An 18521-nucleotide genomic window follows, 5' to 3' on the forward strand; every position below is an offset into this window, starting at 1 on the left:
TACACACAAAACTCTCTAGCCGGCCGGGAGCTCAGTCCGTCCGGCTCATCCACGCACGCACACAGACAGTAACGGGTCTTGCTGTGATTGCTTCACTGTTGCTCACGTTTCTTCAGTTTTCCATAGGTTTTCTTCAGCTTGCCTCTTTTTCGGTTGAATATTTAAAGTTACTTTTTTCGTAACTTACATGGTGCATTTGGCAAGACAGAGCTGACGTGCTGCATCAGTCCCTCACTACCTCCGCTCCGGTCGGGTTTTTAATTTTTTTTTAACTCCATCTCTCTCCCTCTCACCCTCTCTATCTCTCTCAGACACACACACCTTAATCAACATTGTTTTGTTTAACTTTGTGTGGGGTAAAATGCCAAGAACGTTAAGAGAAAAATCAGTTTAATCAAATTAAAATAAAAAATATACATAAAGTTGTGTCTGGTTCTAGCATTTCATATTTCCTAGTTCTTCCTGCATAAGTTCAGATGTATTAATCCATGCACTTAAATATTAATGTTCTGATTTTATTGAAACACTTGTTCTGTAATAATTCCTTTACTATTGTGATAAAAAATATTTAATCTCAATTCTGAGGCTGCTCTGTAAATAGTTTTCAAATAAACAATACACATCAACTTCTGATCAATCCATATCAATTTCAGACTTAAAATAATATATTGATGTAAACCACGCCCACTTCCGGGTTATGCCACGCCCATTCTGAGTACAGATACAGATAATTTAGATGGTTGAACAGATACAGATACAGATGGTGGTGTACTCGCTCATCCCTAGCAGATACCCTCTCGCGTGCCACTACAAACAGTGCAAATGACATAACTGATATTTGCATTTACAGTAGGTTTGCATTTGCAGTGGGTAAGCAAAGTAATCAGACCCCAGTCAGTTTTTCACTTTGTTATATTGCAGCCATTTGCTGAAATCAATTAAATTCACACAGCACCCCATATTGACAGAAAAGCACAGAACTGGAGAAAGTTCTGAATATTTATTAAAAATTAAACACTGAAATATCACATGGTCCCTCCCAAATATTCAGACCCCTTGCTGAGATACTCCACAATTTAACTCGGGTGCTTTCCATTTCTTCTGGTCATCTTTGAAATGGTCCTACACCTTCATTGGAGTCCAGCAGGCCGTCTGGCCAAACTACTGGGGGAGAAGAGCCTTGGTGAGAGAGGTAAAGAAGAACCCAAAGATCACTGTGGCTGAGCTCCAGAGATGCAGTCTGGAGATGGGAGAAAGCTGTAGAAGGTCAACCATCACTGCAGCCCTCCAACAGTCAATGCTTTATGGCAGAGCGACCCGTCGGGAAACTCCTCAGTGTAAGTCACACGAAAGTCCGCATGGAGTTTGCCAAGACACCCAAAGGACCCTGAGATGGTGAGAAATAAGATTCTCTGGTCTGATGAGACCAAGATACAACTTTTTGACCTGAATTTTAAGCGGTATGTGTATAGAAAACCAGGCACTGCTCATTGCTCTTCCAAGACAGTCTCTGCAGCGAAGCATAGCAGTGGCATCATCATGCTGTGAGGGTGTTTTTCAGCTGCATAGGCAGGACGACTGGTTGCAATCATGGGAACGATGAATGTGGCCACATACAGGGATATCCTGGACAAGAACCTTCTCCAGAGTGCTCAAGGCCTCAGACTGGGCCAAAAGTTTACCTTCCAACATGACAATGACCCTAACCACTCAGCTAAAATAATGGCTTGGCTTCACGGCAACTCTGACTGTTCTTAAATGGCCCAGCCAGAGTCCTGACTTAAACCCAACTGAGCATCTCTGGAGAGACCCAAAAATGGCTTTCCACCAATGTTCACCATGCAACCTGATAGAACTGGAGAGAATCTGAAAGGAGGAATGGTAGAGGATCCCCAAATTCAGGTGTAAAAAAACCTTGTTGCACAGTGTTGTTTTTGGTGGACATCTTAGTTTTAGTTTTAGTCTAATGACAAAAATGCATTTTACTCTTAGACCAAAACCTTTTTGAGATTTAGTCGACTAAAATTCAAAAAGGTTTTAATCGACAAAGATTTTAATTTTGATTCTAACAAAACATTAAACGAAGTATTATGTTCTAACATGAAGAAGCCGGCAGCTGTCGGCGAAACTGTAGCGTCAATTACAGGTAACAAAACCGTTTCTGTGTTTTAAAAAAGAACGACAACATGGAATTAGAAATAACGCACAGCAAGAACACACCTAAAATGAATTTATAGATTAGACATGTACACTGAGCTACTGGAGTGAGTTTCATACCCACATTATTACCGTATATGGCTATGGGACACAATAGCTGCCCCAGATTTTCTAAAACAATAATCCCCAGACTGGTATATATATTTTTTAATTTAATTTTTTACTTTATTGATGATCACAATACTGTATATAATTCATTGCTGCAGATCTGTGCATCATTCTGTAGATTTTCACAAAAGAAATTTAGGCCTTTTTTTCCTTAACAGAATGGACTATTGAGGAGCACACAGAGTATTCCACACAATACTTAAATAGAAATAAAGAAATGTTTGTGTTTGAATTTTTTTGGAGTTATCAGACCTCCATCTTAGTGTCTTTAAATGTATACTGTGGAAAAGTCAACCTACTTAAATGCAATAATATTTTTCCATAGACTGCAATGTTGTGAGTTTTCACAAGCCTACAGAATTACCCAGTTCATCAACATGCTCACAAACATTTAGAATCTAAATTTTAGACAGACTTGAACTGTTATGCTGTTCGGTTAAAAAGCAGGAATCTGACCTGTTAATAGGAACCAGGGAACAGAGAAATTAATCCTGACACACTGACATTCGTCTTACACGTATTCAGATAAAACCTGTTAAAAACAGTAATTTATCTGCCCAACCGCATGGCTTTTTCAGGAAGAACATGCATAAGAAATGTGTTAAAATTACAGATATATTTAAAAGTAACAATGTCGTCTCCGCGCATTCCCACGGCAGGGAAGTGCCGAGCCGCATCCAACCCACATCAGAAATCCATGTAGAGTGGTTTGTGCTTTCTGATGTGGGTAGGGAGCGAGCTGCTTCACTCAACTGCAGAGGCTGGTCTGTGAGTTGAGGGCACAGACATCAGCAGCGCTTTTACTTTTAACTTTTGTGAGACAGGCAGAAATGTGCATTTTGAGCATAGTTTTTGTCTAGTCTCGGCTAATTCACGAAAACTCCCGTTCGTCTCGTCATGTTTTAGTTACCTAAGAGGTATTTTTAGCTTGTCAGCGTCTTGTTTTCGTTATGAAAAAGGGGGCGTCAATGAAATTTATTCGTCATCATTTTCGTTAATGAAAACAACAACGTTGTTGCATCTTTTCCAAGAAGGCTTATGGCTGTATCAGCTCAAAAGGGTGTTTCTACTAAATACTGAGCAAAGGGTCTGAATACTTGTGATATTTCAGTTTTTCTTTTTTAATGAACTTGCAGAAATTTCTAAAATTCTGTGTTTTTCTGCCAATATGGGCTGCTGTGTGAACATTAATGAGGAAAAAACTGATTTAATTGAATTTAAATAAACACAAAATACAAAACCATAGTCAGTTCGGATTCAGAGAAAAGAGGACAACAGCACTTGCAATAATGGAAGCAACAGATGAAATAATTAATACATTAGATAAACATAAATACTCCAATAGCATGTTTACCTTTATGTTTATGTTTATTCATTTAGGAGACGCTTTTATCCAAAGCGACTTACAATTTCTAACCTATAGGGCATGTTGTGATCTGTGGAAGAAACCGGAGTACCCGGAGGAAACTCACGCATGCATGGGGAGAACACACAACTCCACGCAGAAAGGCCGCAGCCGAGCAGAGTTTCGAACCTGCGACCTTCGTGCTGCGAGGCAACAGTGCTAACCACTGCGCCACCATGCAGCCATAGATTATAGATTTTAGGAAAGCTTTTGATACAATAAATCACTCAGTTCTCATAAACAAGCTACAACAGTACGGCATTAGGGGAATAGCACTGGACTGGATCACCAATTATTTATCTAAGAGACAACAATATGTGAAAATGGATGATGTCACTTCTGAAAGTATAGGGATTGCCTGTGGTGTCCCCCAGGGGTCAGTATTAGGATCTGCTCTATTTAATATATATATATATATATATATATATATATATATATATATATATATATATATGACATTTTTCAAGTCTGCAAAACTCTGAAGATGATCTTATTTGCTGATGATACAAATTTGTTCTATGCTGGAAATGATCTCAATGAAATAATTAATAGTATTAATAGAGAATTAAGTAAACTAAAAAATGGATGAATAATAATAAATTATCATTGAATATAGAAAATACAAAGGTAATGACGTTTGGCAATTGTAAAAACAAAACAGAAGTATGTATAAAGATTGACGATGGAAAAATTGAGAATGTTAATGAAATCAAATTTTTGGGTGTGATACTGGATAATAAACTCAGTTGGAAGCCCCACATTAGACACATACAAACCAAAGCAGCAAAAAAATTGCAATTATAAATAAAATGAAGCAACTGTTGGACTGTAAATCACTCCATATTCTGTATTGTTCATTAGTTCTACCATATCTCACTTACTGTATAGAGCTTTGGGGAAACAATTATAAAAATGCACTACACCCACTATCAGTATTGCAAAAGAGGGTAATACGTGTCATTCATAAAGTTGGGTATCTGGATCATACAAATTCTTTGTTTTTACTCTCAAAATACATTAAACTTCAAGACCTGGTTCATTATCAAACAGCTCAAATCATGTTTAAAGCTAGTAAGTACTTATTGCCACCTAATATTCAAAAGTTCTTCAACCAGAGTGATGAAGGATATCATTTACAAAGGACTAAAAATTTTAAAATGCCTACGGTAAGAACCACTGAAAGGAGTTTCTGTGTATCAGTATGTGGTGCGAAACTGTGGAATGGGCTGCAGGAAACACACAAGTGTCCAAATATAAACAAATTTGTTTATATTTGGACACTGTATAAAAAAGTGATAATTAATGGATATGAAAATGAGGTTCTCTGAGGTTATGGAAACTATGATATTGTCATTATTATTTTGCTGTTGTTTATGTTGTTATTGTCATTGTTATCATTATTAATACTATCACTAGTACCATAAAATGTTGATGCAAAATCATCTCATTAGTAGCTGCATATATATATATATATATATATATATATATATTAGTGTGTGTGTGTGTGTGTGTGGATATGGATGATAACTTGTAAAGTAAGTTAGTAATGTGAGACAAAGGAGTGGGATAGAATAAGCACTTGCTTCTTCTTACTCCCTTTGGACAAAGACTTCTTTTTTATTGGTATATCATTTCTTTTCTACTATGTTCATTGATTTTTTAAAAATAGTTTGTCTTATGTTCAAATAAACGTTTCAAATTTCAATCAATCAAATTTAGCTAATTGCTGCAATATAACAGTGAAAAGTTGATGGGGATCTGAATACATTCCGTACCCACTGTATTAAGTATGCTGTAAAAATGAAAGACTGAAAAATTCACCATGATGCAAATACCAGTTTGGTAGAAATGAAATGCCCTGTGTGCCCTCATTTCTGGTACTGATGATAATCACTTGTGCTACTGCGGTAAGACAAAGAAACCTTGCACAGTGTAAAATGTGTCAGCTAGCAAGAAGTACTGTCAAACTTTATACTCAGGCCCTGTCCAGATACCCTCATTGCAGCCTGCAGTCCTCTAAAAAGTGCACTTGGTAGAAGTGCATGTAAGTGTTCAAGTGCGTAGTAAACAAGTGTGCAAATATTGCAGAATTGGGACATGGATGATTGCGTAATTTACCTGTGCGAATGCATCGTGTCTCCACCACTTCCAAATTAGTGGTGCTGGTTGTTGTTTGTGCCAGTTTGCTGCTTGAGATTATATTAAAACTGCAAATGTCCCAAAAATTGTTATAGGATTTATATAATTTGATTTGAGTTTGAAAATACATGCTATTATGCTGTTGTCAAAATTCCTTTAGGTTTGCCAATTTTTTAAAATTTAGTTATTCAAAATCTATTCTGATTATTTCACTGTTAAAACAGTTAAAATACAATTTATTGGTCCTAGCATGATGTCTGTAATTGTTTCACAGGTTTTTTGCACAGCTATGAGTGTCACGCTGATACAGACAAGTGTTGTTTGACTGTTGAAGCTCCGTGTATTTATTTCTGCAGCGAGCATTAAAAACTCACCTCACACCACCCAGAGTTTCTTCTTCAAAACTCGTGTTGAATAACAAGCTTCCTCCACGCCGTATTTTTTGTTGTAGGATGAAAAGTTGACATCAATTGTCAATGGGAAAAGTTAAGCAGACATGTTGGTTTACATTTTTGCCACTGTGTGCCTGCACAGTGTGAGAGAAGGGAGGGAGGGGCGAAGTGACACTCCGTTCAGGTTCTTTACAGGCTCCACAGTAGTGGCGACAGCAGACTGGTTTGATCCACACTGAAAGGTGTTGATCAGAATTTGCAGATCACATTTTTTAAACAGAGACTGGGCGCATGCAGCCATCATGCGTCACTCAATACAACATCCCTGCGGAAACTCTCTTAGGAACTTTTATCCACTGCACTTAAAGCATGCAAATAAAAATTCATTATTTAACGAAGAAATACACCAAAACTGTAGTTCCTTTTAAGGTGTTCATGCATCACCGTTGTGCTTCCATAAGAGTTCTACTTGCAGATTTAGCACTGTATGCATTTCTTTTATCTCTGTAAAATGCTCCCAAACTTTTGAGTTGCGTTGCTGGCTTGCCATGATCTAACCTATGAGAACCCATTCATTTGGCCAAATGGGCGAAGAGCTCTATTTGATTTGTTAAAAAAACATAATGCTTCCATTGTGTAGCAAACATTTGAGCTGACTTTTCATTGCAATATTTATCTGCTCTTTGCGATATGCATATTGCACATGCTGATATCGTGATAACGATATATTTACGATGTATTGTGCAGCCCTAGTTTTAACTATGTACACTCAATGGGCACTTTATTGGGTACACCTTGGCATTATTTGGTTGGACCTCCTTTTGCCTTCAGAACTGCCTTAATCCCATGTGGCATAGATTCAACAAGGTCATGAAAACATTCCTCAGAGATTTTGGTCCATATTAAGATGGCAGCATCACAAAATTGCTGCAGATTTGTTGGCCACTTATCCATGATGCAAAACTCCCATCTTATGTCACGTTGCTGCATCGATGCAGAATCATGCACGGCTGAATCGCGATGCATCTTAGAATCCATAATTTTTCCCACCTCTATTGCCCAGCCCTAGTTGTAGCAAGTGGTTATTAAAGCCATTGTTGCCTTTCTATCCGCTGGCCATGAAACAATCTTGCCATTCTCCTCTGACCTCTGGAATCAACAAGGCATTTCTGCCCACAGAACTGCCACTCACTGGATGTTTTCCCTTTTTTCGGACCATTCTCTGTAGACCCTAGAGATGGTTGTGTGTGACAGTCCCAGAAGATCAGCAGTTTCTAAAATACTCAGACCAGCCCTTGCTGGCACCAACAACCATGCCACGTTCAAAGTTACTTAAATCACCTTTCTTCCCCATTCTGAAGCTCAGTTTGAACTGCAGCTGATTGTCTTGACCATGTCAACATGCCTAAGTGCATTGAGTTGCCACCATGTGATTGGCTGATTAGAAATTTGCGTTAATGAGCAGTAGGACAGGTGTAGCCAATAAGGTGTCGTGTGTGTGTGTATTATATGTGTATATATATATGTATATGTGTGTATATGTATGTATGTATATATATATATATATATATATATATATATATATATATATATATATATATATGTATATATATATATGTATATGTATATGTATATGCTGCTAACCGGATCCGCCGTCACATTCCCGCAGAAAGTGTTTGATCACACCGGGGCCAGACTACTAGCATGTGGTTTTACAACCGCAATGTCCTCAGAAGCGAAAACGCTTTTAAAAGGGAGGGAGGAGTCCTAGCTGTTGCTGCAGGCGTGTTGTGTGAGAGTGCAGTTATATAATGGTTAATATATTTTTGGGTTCAGTTGCTTTCATGTGGCCTAATGTGAGTCTATTTGGGATCATTGGAACAATCAGCAGCATTTCTTGATGTGACTTTATGGCAGTTGCCCAGGGCATCATCACAAGGAGGATGGCATTCATTTACTTTTGTTTTATTTGGTATTTTTCAGTCATTTTTGGAAATGGTGATTAATTTTTATTAATTCACAGCCTATGTTTAATTACATTTAAAAATTAGTTGTTTGACATCCCCAATTATAATAAATGTCTACAGATGAGATCAAACAAAACAGATGAGAATTGCTGTTTAACTTGGACCAACCAAGCATTTTAGGTCACAGATAGGTGTGGTTTAGGGTCTCTGTCTATACACCTTATAAGACAATTTAGGTGATGGCATGTTGTTTTTCTGCTATTGAACTGTTTTCTAATAATGTTGTGTTTAATAAAGTGAAGGAAGGAGAGAAATAACGTTTCCCTAGCAGTTTTTAAAAATGTCCCTATGTAATCCGATTAATCGATTAATCGTGTTGAGACCCCATCCGATTCATCGATTATCCAAATAATCGTTTGTTGCAGCCCTAACTGTAATCGATAGTGGGGGTGGTTTTAGTTTGAATGATTCTAACCTTCACTGAAGGGCCAGGATAAAAATGATCAGACCAGAAGTATAGGGTTTGCCCTTCTAAAATAAGTGTCATAGTGTTTTAATAGTAGTTCAGTTCGATGTTAAAGGACGAAGTTTATTCGTGCTATCCCTACCTTTTCATATTGATGCTTTAAAAGGGTGTATGGTTTGAATTTGTAACTTGTATAAAAAAGTGAAGACATTACATAAATAGCATTTTAGCAGATTTCCTTATCTCAAAGACATATGTCACCCATATTCTCATTTACAGGGTATTTCCTGCGTTCAAATTTGCGCGGCGGCCGCCTCCAGCTAATTTTGTACCGCCCCAGCCTGATTTCACGTTGCCCCCAATGGATGTTATTTTAACTGCAGTTGCAGCATTGCGCCACTACACGGGCGCTGTATTAGCAGCTGTGCACCGAAAAGTGCAAAAACCGCTGCAGAAAAAGAAAAAAAATTGCTATTCTCGCTAGTTAATACATATCTGTGGTTGGTGCTATTGACGTCCTGATTTTCCCCCAGGCTCTTCCATATCAGAGCAGGACTGTACAGCGCGACGATAAAAACTGTCGGTGCGTGTCTGTCTATTTTTAAACGTAGCACTGATGCAACATCTTTGAATTACTATTTTCCCAAGAACTTTATTGAACAAAAGTAAGTTACGTGTAAGAAAAAGGCTTTTTACTGGCGCACAGTGTGGTCATCTGGATGCAGTGGAGGAAAATAAAGGAACCAGCAAAGGCACAAAGGCAGAAACGGTCCAAAGTTTGGGATAAAAAGTGCAGCTACACGCAGACTGGCTAATGCTAAAGTTAACGGGTAGCAGTCTCACGATCAAGTGGCGCACAGAAAAATATATGATGATCGTAAAACTAAGAAAGACTGAACTCTACAAGTGGATGAAAAGTCCCCACCATCCTGCTTATTCTGCATCCTGCAGTGCTACGGATCAGAACCGCTGCATATACGAGTCACATTACTGCTACAAGTCTGCTCCACACACAGGAGCAGGATGTACGGCAAGCCGTTGTAATATATAATTCACAAATGCTTCTATCTTTGAACATAATTTAAACTGGATTATTGTCAACCCGTACATAATAGACGTGCCACCATTACATTTTTAGCAGCTGAAATTAAATGTTATTACCATTTCCAATACAAATGCATGTTAATGAAATGCATTATATTTTACTGGATATATTTAAGTCTTATTTTGACTAAGATGAGTGTTATTAATACAAACCTAAAATGTTAATGAAATGTTGGTCAAATATTTAAAAATAATTTAACTATAAATATCAGATGGGGAAAAAGGAACTAAACACCAATCTAATGTATATTATTGAGCCTTTTATAGTAAAAGTCTGTTATTTCAGCCTGATAATTTTGTTGTTTTATTTCATACTTTTTAGCAGCAAATGATAGATAAATGATAAATGACCTGCACTTGTTTAGCGCCTTTCAGAGTAAGGACTCCAAAGTGCTTTACACTACAGTGTATCATTCATCCGTTCACACACGCTTCACAAACCAGTTTTGTTTCACTTGAAACGCTGTCAAATGGAATATTCAATTAATCAACAGAAGCTTAGATTAGAACACTTAACGAAAAAATATTTTGCCTTTAAAAAAGTGAGGCAGTTGAATGCACAGAGTATGCATGTGCTGGCGCATGGCCAGGATGGTACCACCTCTGCCTCAATTTGAGACAGGAAAATCCTGATTTAGCTGTGTTTAATTGGTGTCCCAGGGAGCGGAGTGCATCTGGGCTAGGTCAACCTAACCACTGGCAAAAGCAACTCAACATGGTGGAACATGTTCGGGCTTGTGTTATTTGTAGAGATGAAACATCAACATTGTATTTTTATACCCAAGAAAGAATGGAAGCAGAAGAATTGTGTTGCTTTAAGCCATTTGATCCTTTGCACCTTTATCACCTTATCACGTGGGTCCTCAATATTGGCTCCGTTCCGCAGCGCTCCTCTTTGAGAGCAGGGGTGGGGGGGTTGCACACGTTCTGCACATGTTCCACTGCGGTTTCTCACCAGTATCAGCTGATGAAGGGCTTTAATTTCATTGCGCCGTTCGTGTCAACGGACACTGTGGGTTCAGGGAAGGGGACGGGGCATGACGCTTAGCCTGGCGGGTCGCCAGGCTTATAAAGCGCTGGGGGAAACCCCGCGATAAAACATGTTTGCTGCAAATTCCAAAATACGTTGAGGGCTGCTAGTCCATTTAATTGTAGCCTGGCCTGCCATACTCCTCCTCTGTTTAATTCTGCACAAAGAGTCAGAGAACTCTCTTATTTAAATAACCCCACCCCCTGAAAATTCTAACCGAGCCAATCGGCACTGAGCAACGTACGTCATACACCACAACGCCGAGTTTCTCATAAACATGGCGACTGAAGCGTAGTTGGCTGCGGCTCTTTCCTCTGTTGTAAATGACTTGGACATGGCTTTAAAACCACAACAAGTAAAGTAAAAAAAATAAAATAAACACAACAAGTAGAAGAGCTAAAAGCCTTTCTTCTAAAGAAAGTTGTTTGCGCCGTTGCCAGATGCCATTTTTAACTACAGCTTAACAACTACAGCGTCACGCGGTACAGTCGGCATTTCCGTTGTTTTTTTTTTTTTTCTGATTGGTTATTTTCAAGCTGGCTAGTCCCGCCCTTCGTGCCTCTCTGTCTGTGAGTAACTAGACTTTTTCTGTGCAGAATTAAACAGAGGAGGAGTCTGGCAGGCCCGGCTAATTGAATTGATCACTGCTGTTCATATCCATCCTCGGACTATATCAAAAATAGTAAAAAATAATAAAAAAATAAAAAAATAATGAACAAAAATGCAAGTTGAGTTTACATCCTTGACTGTTAGTGTAGCCAACCACAATGCAAACTGTTACCATTTTACTATGTAGCCTTTTGCTGCTTTTATTCAGTTTATTTCAAACAGGCTTTTTTGGACAAAATTCACAGGAGTTTCAACGTGTGTAAACGGTCTTTTTGCCAACCATAATGGTAAAAGGGGTGGTCCCATGAGCAGTGAGAGGTCACGTGCAAAAGGTCAATAGAGGCAAGATGTTCGCATATCATGAATATTAATGCGTAAGACTTCAAATCCTGCTGTTGTCTTACTTTCAGCTTTAGATGCCTCCAGTTAAAGCATCAAAATCTGTTGGACATGGATTTTCAGCCACAGAAACAGAAATTGCGGAGTCCTGGTAATACATTTAAATCCTGTTTAAGTCTTTCATTTTAGCTTTATTATTACTGTACATTCTGAGGTTGTGTTTTTGTCTGAACAGTTCAGAGTACTCCTTACCTTACCGGCCATAATAAACGAATCAGCCTCATTGTGTTAGACTGATTAAAGCCCATTGAACAGCATCCTCTGGTTGGAGTGGAATCTCTCTGTGTACAGTAGAGCCCCATGGAGCTCCCTCGTGCTGCAGATAGGCTTAATTAGTTTAAACAGAGGGCTTTTCCTGAGGTAATCAGTCAGTTGGTCTTTTTTCTCAATGTCTTCATAACATTTACGCTGCAGGGAAGCTGGTAGCCTTTCTGACTTTTCTTTATTTATGTAGTTATTTTTTCCCCTTTTTTGCGTGACTGACTTGTGATGTTTGAAATGTTTTAACTTGGTCAGGTTGTGCTTGACATCCAAAGCTTTGAGGTTATTGTATGATTAAAAACAGGCATTTAATTAAAATATTTAAAATAAGTTATTTAAAACCATAATTTAAAACAAATTGTATTAATAAACATAAACACAATCTTAATGCTGCTGTTGTGGCACATAACTTATTTTTACCAATATAGGGAGCCTAAGTCTCCGCTTCCAGTCGCCTCATGAGTTCCCTGTAGAACAAAAAGATGAGAATGTAAGTGAATGTGGCTGTCAAAGTAGATTTCTGGTCCACTTTGCTTTACGTCTTGGTTTGCACATACAGTGAGTTTCTAAAATATTCAGACCTCCTTCAGTTTTTCACTGTGTTATATTGCAGCTGTTTGCTAAAATCAATTAAATTCATTTTTCCTCATCAATGTACACACAGCACCCCATATTGACAGAAAAACACATAATTTTTTACATTTCTGCAGTTATTAAAAATGACAAACTGAAATATCACATGGTCCTAAGTATTCAGACCCTTTACTCTCATCCCTGTGCAGTCCCCACATTTGAAGTATGGCGGTGGCAGCATCATGCTGTGGGGGTGTTTTTCAGCTGCAGGGGCAGGGCAACTGGTTGCAATCGAGGGAAAGATGAAAGCGGCTAGGTTCAGGGATATCCTGGACAAGAACCTTCTCCAGCATGCTCAGGACCTCAGACTGGATCAAAGGTTTACCTTCCAACATGACAATGACCTTAAGCACACAGCTAAAATAATGGAGGGGGTTCACTGCTACTCTGACTGTTCTTAAATGGCCTAGTCAGAACCATGACTTAAACCCAACTGAGCATCTCTGGAGAGACCCAAAAATGGCTGTCCACCAACGTTCAGCATGCAACCTGATAGAACTGGAGAGGATCCCCAAATCCAGGTGTAAGAAACTTGTTGCATCTTTTCCAAGAAGGTTCGTGGCTGTATTCACTCAAAAAGGTGTTTCTACTATATACTGAACAAAGGGTCTGAATACTTAGGACCATGTGATATTTCTTTTTTTTTTTATTAACTTGCAGAAATTTCTCAAATTCTGTGTTTTTCTGCCAATATGGGGTGCTGTGTGTACATTAATGAGGAACATAAGAATTTAATAGATTTTAGCAAATTGCTGCAGTATAACAGAGTGAAAAATTGATGGGGGTCTGAATACTTTCCTTACCCACTGTGTGTTGTATTTCCCCATCAGTCATTAAATCTAATATTAAATCATATTTCTGTTAGCCATTTGCTGGTAAGTATAGACATTTTCATAATGAAATTAGGTATTTGGGATTTAGCTATATGTTAAATCCATTATTTAATGTCTGGGGAAAATGAGCTTTTTATCAGATAACCATAATCTCATAGTAATTTCAATCCTTTGATGACATCATCTTGGCATATATGTGGGTATTGTTATCAGTACAGTACAGGCCTAAACTGTAAAGACTTCAGGTTTTTTTTTGGCCAAAAGTGAAAAGGCATCTGCTGAATCTGGTTTTATTGCATGCCTGTGGCGATCCCTGTCAACCAAAGCAGACATAAACACACACGTGGTACTCAAAGGGCGTTTTCACACCTGCAGTGTTTATTCCATTTAAATCAAACCCTAGTCTGTTTTCTCCCTTGGTGTAGTTAGGGTTATGCTGGAATGAACACTTTTATCACATCACACTAGAACTGCCCTGAGACTCACTGGAGGAGGTGGTTTCAGTATGGTTCCTAAAAAACTCCAAAGCTGTTCCATTTTAGTGTGATTGTAATCTGGCCTTGGTCCAACAAGAGGGCACACAAATGTCAGTAGCTGCTGGGTTAATCTAGCTGTTTAAAGTGAACTGAGTGCCGTCTTGGACAGTCAATGAGATCTGTAGATATTTGAGCAGATGACTATACAGGTCCTTCTCAAAAAATTAACATATTGTGATGAAGCTCATTATTGTCTGTAATTTACTGATAAACATTAGACTTTCATATATATTAGATTCATTACACACAACTGAAGTAGTTCAAGCCTTTTATTGTTTCTTAATATTGATGATTTTGGCATACAGCTCATGAAAACCCAAAATTCCCATCTCAAAAAATTAGCATATCATGAAAAGGTTCTCTAAACGAGCTACTAACCTAATCAGCTGAATCAACTAATGAACTCTAAACACCTGCAAAAGATTCCTGAGGCTTTTAAAAACTCCCAGCCTGGTTCATTACTCTAAATTACAAGCATGGTTATGACTGCCGACCTGACTGCTGTCCAGAAGGCCATCATTGACACCCTCAAGCAAGAGGGTAAGACACAGAAAGAAAGTTCTGAACGAATAGGCTGTTCCCAGAGTGCTGTATCAAGGCACCTCAGTGGTAAGTCTGTGGGAAGGACAAAGTGTGGCAGAAAACGCTGCACAACGAGAAGACGTGACCGGACGCTGAGGAAGATTGTGGAGAAGGACCGATTCCAGACCTTGGGGGACCTGCAGAAGCAGTGGACTGAGTCTGGAGTAGAAACATCCAGAGCGACCGTGTACGGGTGTGTGCAGAAAATGGGCTACAGGTGCTGCATTCCCCAGGTCAAGCCACTTTTGAACCAGAAACAGCAGCAGAAGCGCCTGACCTGGGCTACAGAGAAGCAGCACTGGACTGTTGCTCAGTGGTCCAAAGTACTTTTTTCGGATGAAAGCAAATTTTGCATGTCATTCAGAAATCAAGGTGCCAGAGTCTGGGGGAAGACAGGGAAATGCCAAAATGCCTGAAGTCCAGTGTCAAGTACCCACAGTCAGTGATGGTCTGGGGTGCCATGTCAGCTGCTGGTGTTGGCCCACTGTGTTTTATCAAGGGCAGGGTCAATGCAGCTAGCTATCAGGAGATTTTGGAGCACTTCATGCTTCCATCTGATGAAAAGCTTAATGGAGATGAAGATTTCATTTTTCAACATGACCTGGCACCTGCTCATGGTATTACTGGGCTCAATTGGCCTGCCAATTCTCCTGACCTGAACCCCATAGAGAATCTGTGGGATATTGTGAAGAAAAAATTGAGAGACGCAAGACCCAACACTCTGGATGAGCTTAAGGCCGCTATCGAAGCATCCTGGGCCTCCCTAACACCTCAGCAGTGCCACAGGAAGAAGAAGAAGAAAATATCATTTCTATAGCGCCTCTCAAGATAAAAATCACGAGGCGCATCACAAAAACAAAAAATGTAAAAATATAAAAAAGCATTTAGAAAAAGTTTAAAAATATATTTTAAATGAGCAAAAATAGACAATTGTGATTAAAAATATGTTAAGAAAGAGAGAGAGTGAACAGGAAAGAGGGAAATCAGTGGATCCTGAGGAAGGTGGAATAGGTGGGGAGAGCAGAATAAAGAGAGAGTGGTGAAGAAGGTCATACAAAAGCCAGCTTGAACAAGTGAGTCTTCAGCTGCTTTTTGAAGGAGACCACTGAGTCCACTGATCTCAGGCTCAGGGGGAGAGAGTTCCAGAGTCTGGGGGCAACAGCAGCAAATGATCTGTCACCTTTGGTCTTTAGCCTGGTGCACAACCAGTAGGCTTTGATCACTGGACCTCAGGGACATGCTGGGGGTGTAGGGACTAAGATCACCAATGTAAGATGGTGCTTGTCCATGTAAGGCCCTATAGACCAGAATCAGGATCTTGAAATGAACTCTGAAGTTGACTGGCAGCCAGTGAAGCTGGAGGAGAAGCGGGGTGATGTGGGTGTGTTTGGAGGACTTGGTCAGAAGCCGAGCACAGGCATTCTGAACCACCTGTAGACGGTTCAGGGAGGTTCTGCTCAGACATGTGAAAAGAGAGTTACAGTAGTCTAAGTGTGAGGAGATGAAGGTGTGGATAACTGTCTCAAGTTGAATGTTTATCAGTACATTACAGACAATAATGAACTTTATCACAATATGCAAATTTTTTGAGAAGGAACCATATTTATCAGCTCTGGCTCATTAAAATTATGAACAGATCAGATTGTTAATAAATAACTCAGGGAGAGAGGGTTGGACCATGTCGCATAGCTCAGATTCAAAACTTAGAACATTCTTTCTCTATCTACTCCTGGTAGTCTCGCCCTGACTATTGGACCAATGTAGTTTTTGTGGGACATTGTGTTTCATTTGCAGTGTGAAAAGAAACCAAAGCACTGGAAAAACCTAAGAATGAGCAACGTTATCTAATGCATATTTTCTGCTGAGGCTAATGTAAGTTGCTATGGTTACCACAAGAAGCAGTGTAGCAACAACAGGTTGTCTTTTAGCCCATATTAGTTTTTTATTAAAAAAAATTAAGTTACAAAGTTTCTCCCAAGTAAAATTATGATGGTCTCATCTGTCATAGCTCTTCTCAGCCATGGTATCACACTTCTGTGTTATTTATAAACATAGAGGAAGTTACTCTTATTCTAATCTTCATGTGTGCTTTAACGTGGTCTGTTAAGTTTACAACAATACAATGTTGAATGATTATAATAGTTTAGATATAAAATATTAAAGTAAAAGAGAACAATATGTGCAACAGAGAAAGCATTTGAAAAATGTCCAGCTCACTTGACAATAAAACCAGGATGAACCAGTCTAAACTGCATATTGCTGTTACTGAGTCATTTAAATGTGTATGATCTGTAGAGTTGGGCATCATTTGAAATTAAATGATCCCGGTTCGGATTCCAGTTCCTCATTTCGATTCCAGTTCCTATTGATTCCCGATTCCAATTATTTAAAGAGACAGGATCCCAAAATATTACAGCTAACCATAGGTCTTACTTGATGACATAATCTGAACTTCAGCATGAATTTTTATTCCATGAACATCACCTTAATTTAGACAAAAACATGCTTTCAAGAAAGAAAGGGTGGGGCGATGCTGCACTCAGGGTCTCTGTGGGCTGCAAATTAGGAGCGACAAACGGATGGTATGATCAGCTCTGAAAGGTAATCAGAATTTGCAGATCAAATTGTTTTCAGAGATCGGCCAGCAGACTGGGAAATGAAGCTAGGATTTGGAATTAAAAAATCGAAACATTTAGGGGAAAACTGACAGTCTTGGTCCAATCTGTGCTTGATGCCCAACTCTATTGTTCTGTCAATTGCGATTTTTGCAAGTTTGCAAGCCAGCCTATAGTAAAACTAATTTTACCCAGTCAACAGCAAAAATTATGTTTGCAGTTTCTTAACGCTTCAAATAACGTGACTGTATTGCCATTACATGCTAAAGCCTCATCTTTTTAACTGAAAACTGAGCGTTAAAGCTGTTATCGTGAATCTGCAAACAAGCTCAATTTTGAACGCAAACATGGTCATTGAACTCATTATCTGTATAAAAGACACCTGTCCACAGCCTCAAACAGTCAGACTCCAAACTCCACTATGGCCAAGACCAAAGAGCTTTCGAAGGACACCAGGAAAAGAATTGTAGACCTGCACCAGACTGGGAAGAGTGAATCTACAATAGGCAAGCAGCTTGTTGTGAAAAAATCAACTGTGGGTGCAATTATCAGAAAATGGAAGACATACAAGACCACTGATAATCTCCCTCGATCTGGGGCTCCATGCAAGATCTCATCCCGTGGGGTCAAAATGATCATGAGAACGGTGAGCAAGAATCCCAGAACCACCCAGGGGGACCTGGTGAATGATCTGCAGAGAGCTGGGACCACAGCAACAAAGGTCACCATCAGTAACACACTACAACGGCAGGGAATCAAATCCTGCAGTGCCAGACGTGTTCCACTGCTGAAGCCAGTGCATGTCCAGGCCCGTCTGAAGTTTGCTAGAGAGCACATGGATGATACAGCAGAGGATTGGGAGAATGTCATGTGGTCCGATGAAACCAAAGTAGAACTTTTTGGTATAAACTCAGCTCATCGTGTTTGGAGGAATAAGAATACTAAGTTGCATCCCAAGAACACCATACCTACTGTGAAGCACGGGGGTGGGAACATCATGCTTTGGGGCTGTTTTTCTGCTAAGGGCACAGGACGACTGATCCGTGTTAAGGAAAGAATGAATGGGGCCATGTATCGTGAGATTCTGAGCCAAAACCTTCCATCAGTGAGAGCTTTGAAGATGAAACGTGGCTGGGTCTTCCAACACGACAATGATCCCAAACACACCGCCCGGGCAACAAAGGAGTGGCTCCGTAAGAAGCATTTGAAAGTCCTGGAGTGGCCT

General features: G+C 39.3%; 1 protein-coding gene across 4 annotated transcripts in view; it reads left to right on the plus strand.

Moving 5' to 3' along the window:
* Positions 1-18521, plus strand: part of atp2b1a (ATPase plasma membrane Ca2+ transporting 1a) — a 69515-nt gene that overhangs the window by 11265 nt on the left and 39729 nt on the right. The gene's annotated exons all lie outside the window — the stretch shown is intronic.

Source organism: Nothobranchius furzeri, chromosome 1 (genome assembly GCF_043380555.1).
Source record: "Nothobranchius furzeri strain GRZ-AD chromosome 1, NfurGRZ-RIMD1, whole genome shotgun sequence".
Lineage (NCBI taxonomy): Eukaryota > Metazoa > Chordata > Actinopteri > Cyprinodontiformes > Nothobranchiidae > Nothobranchius > Nothobranchius furzeri.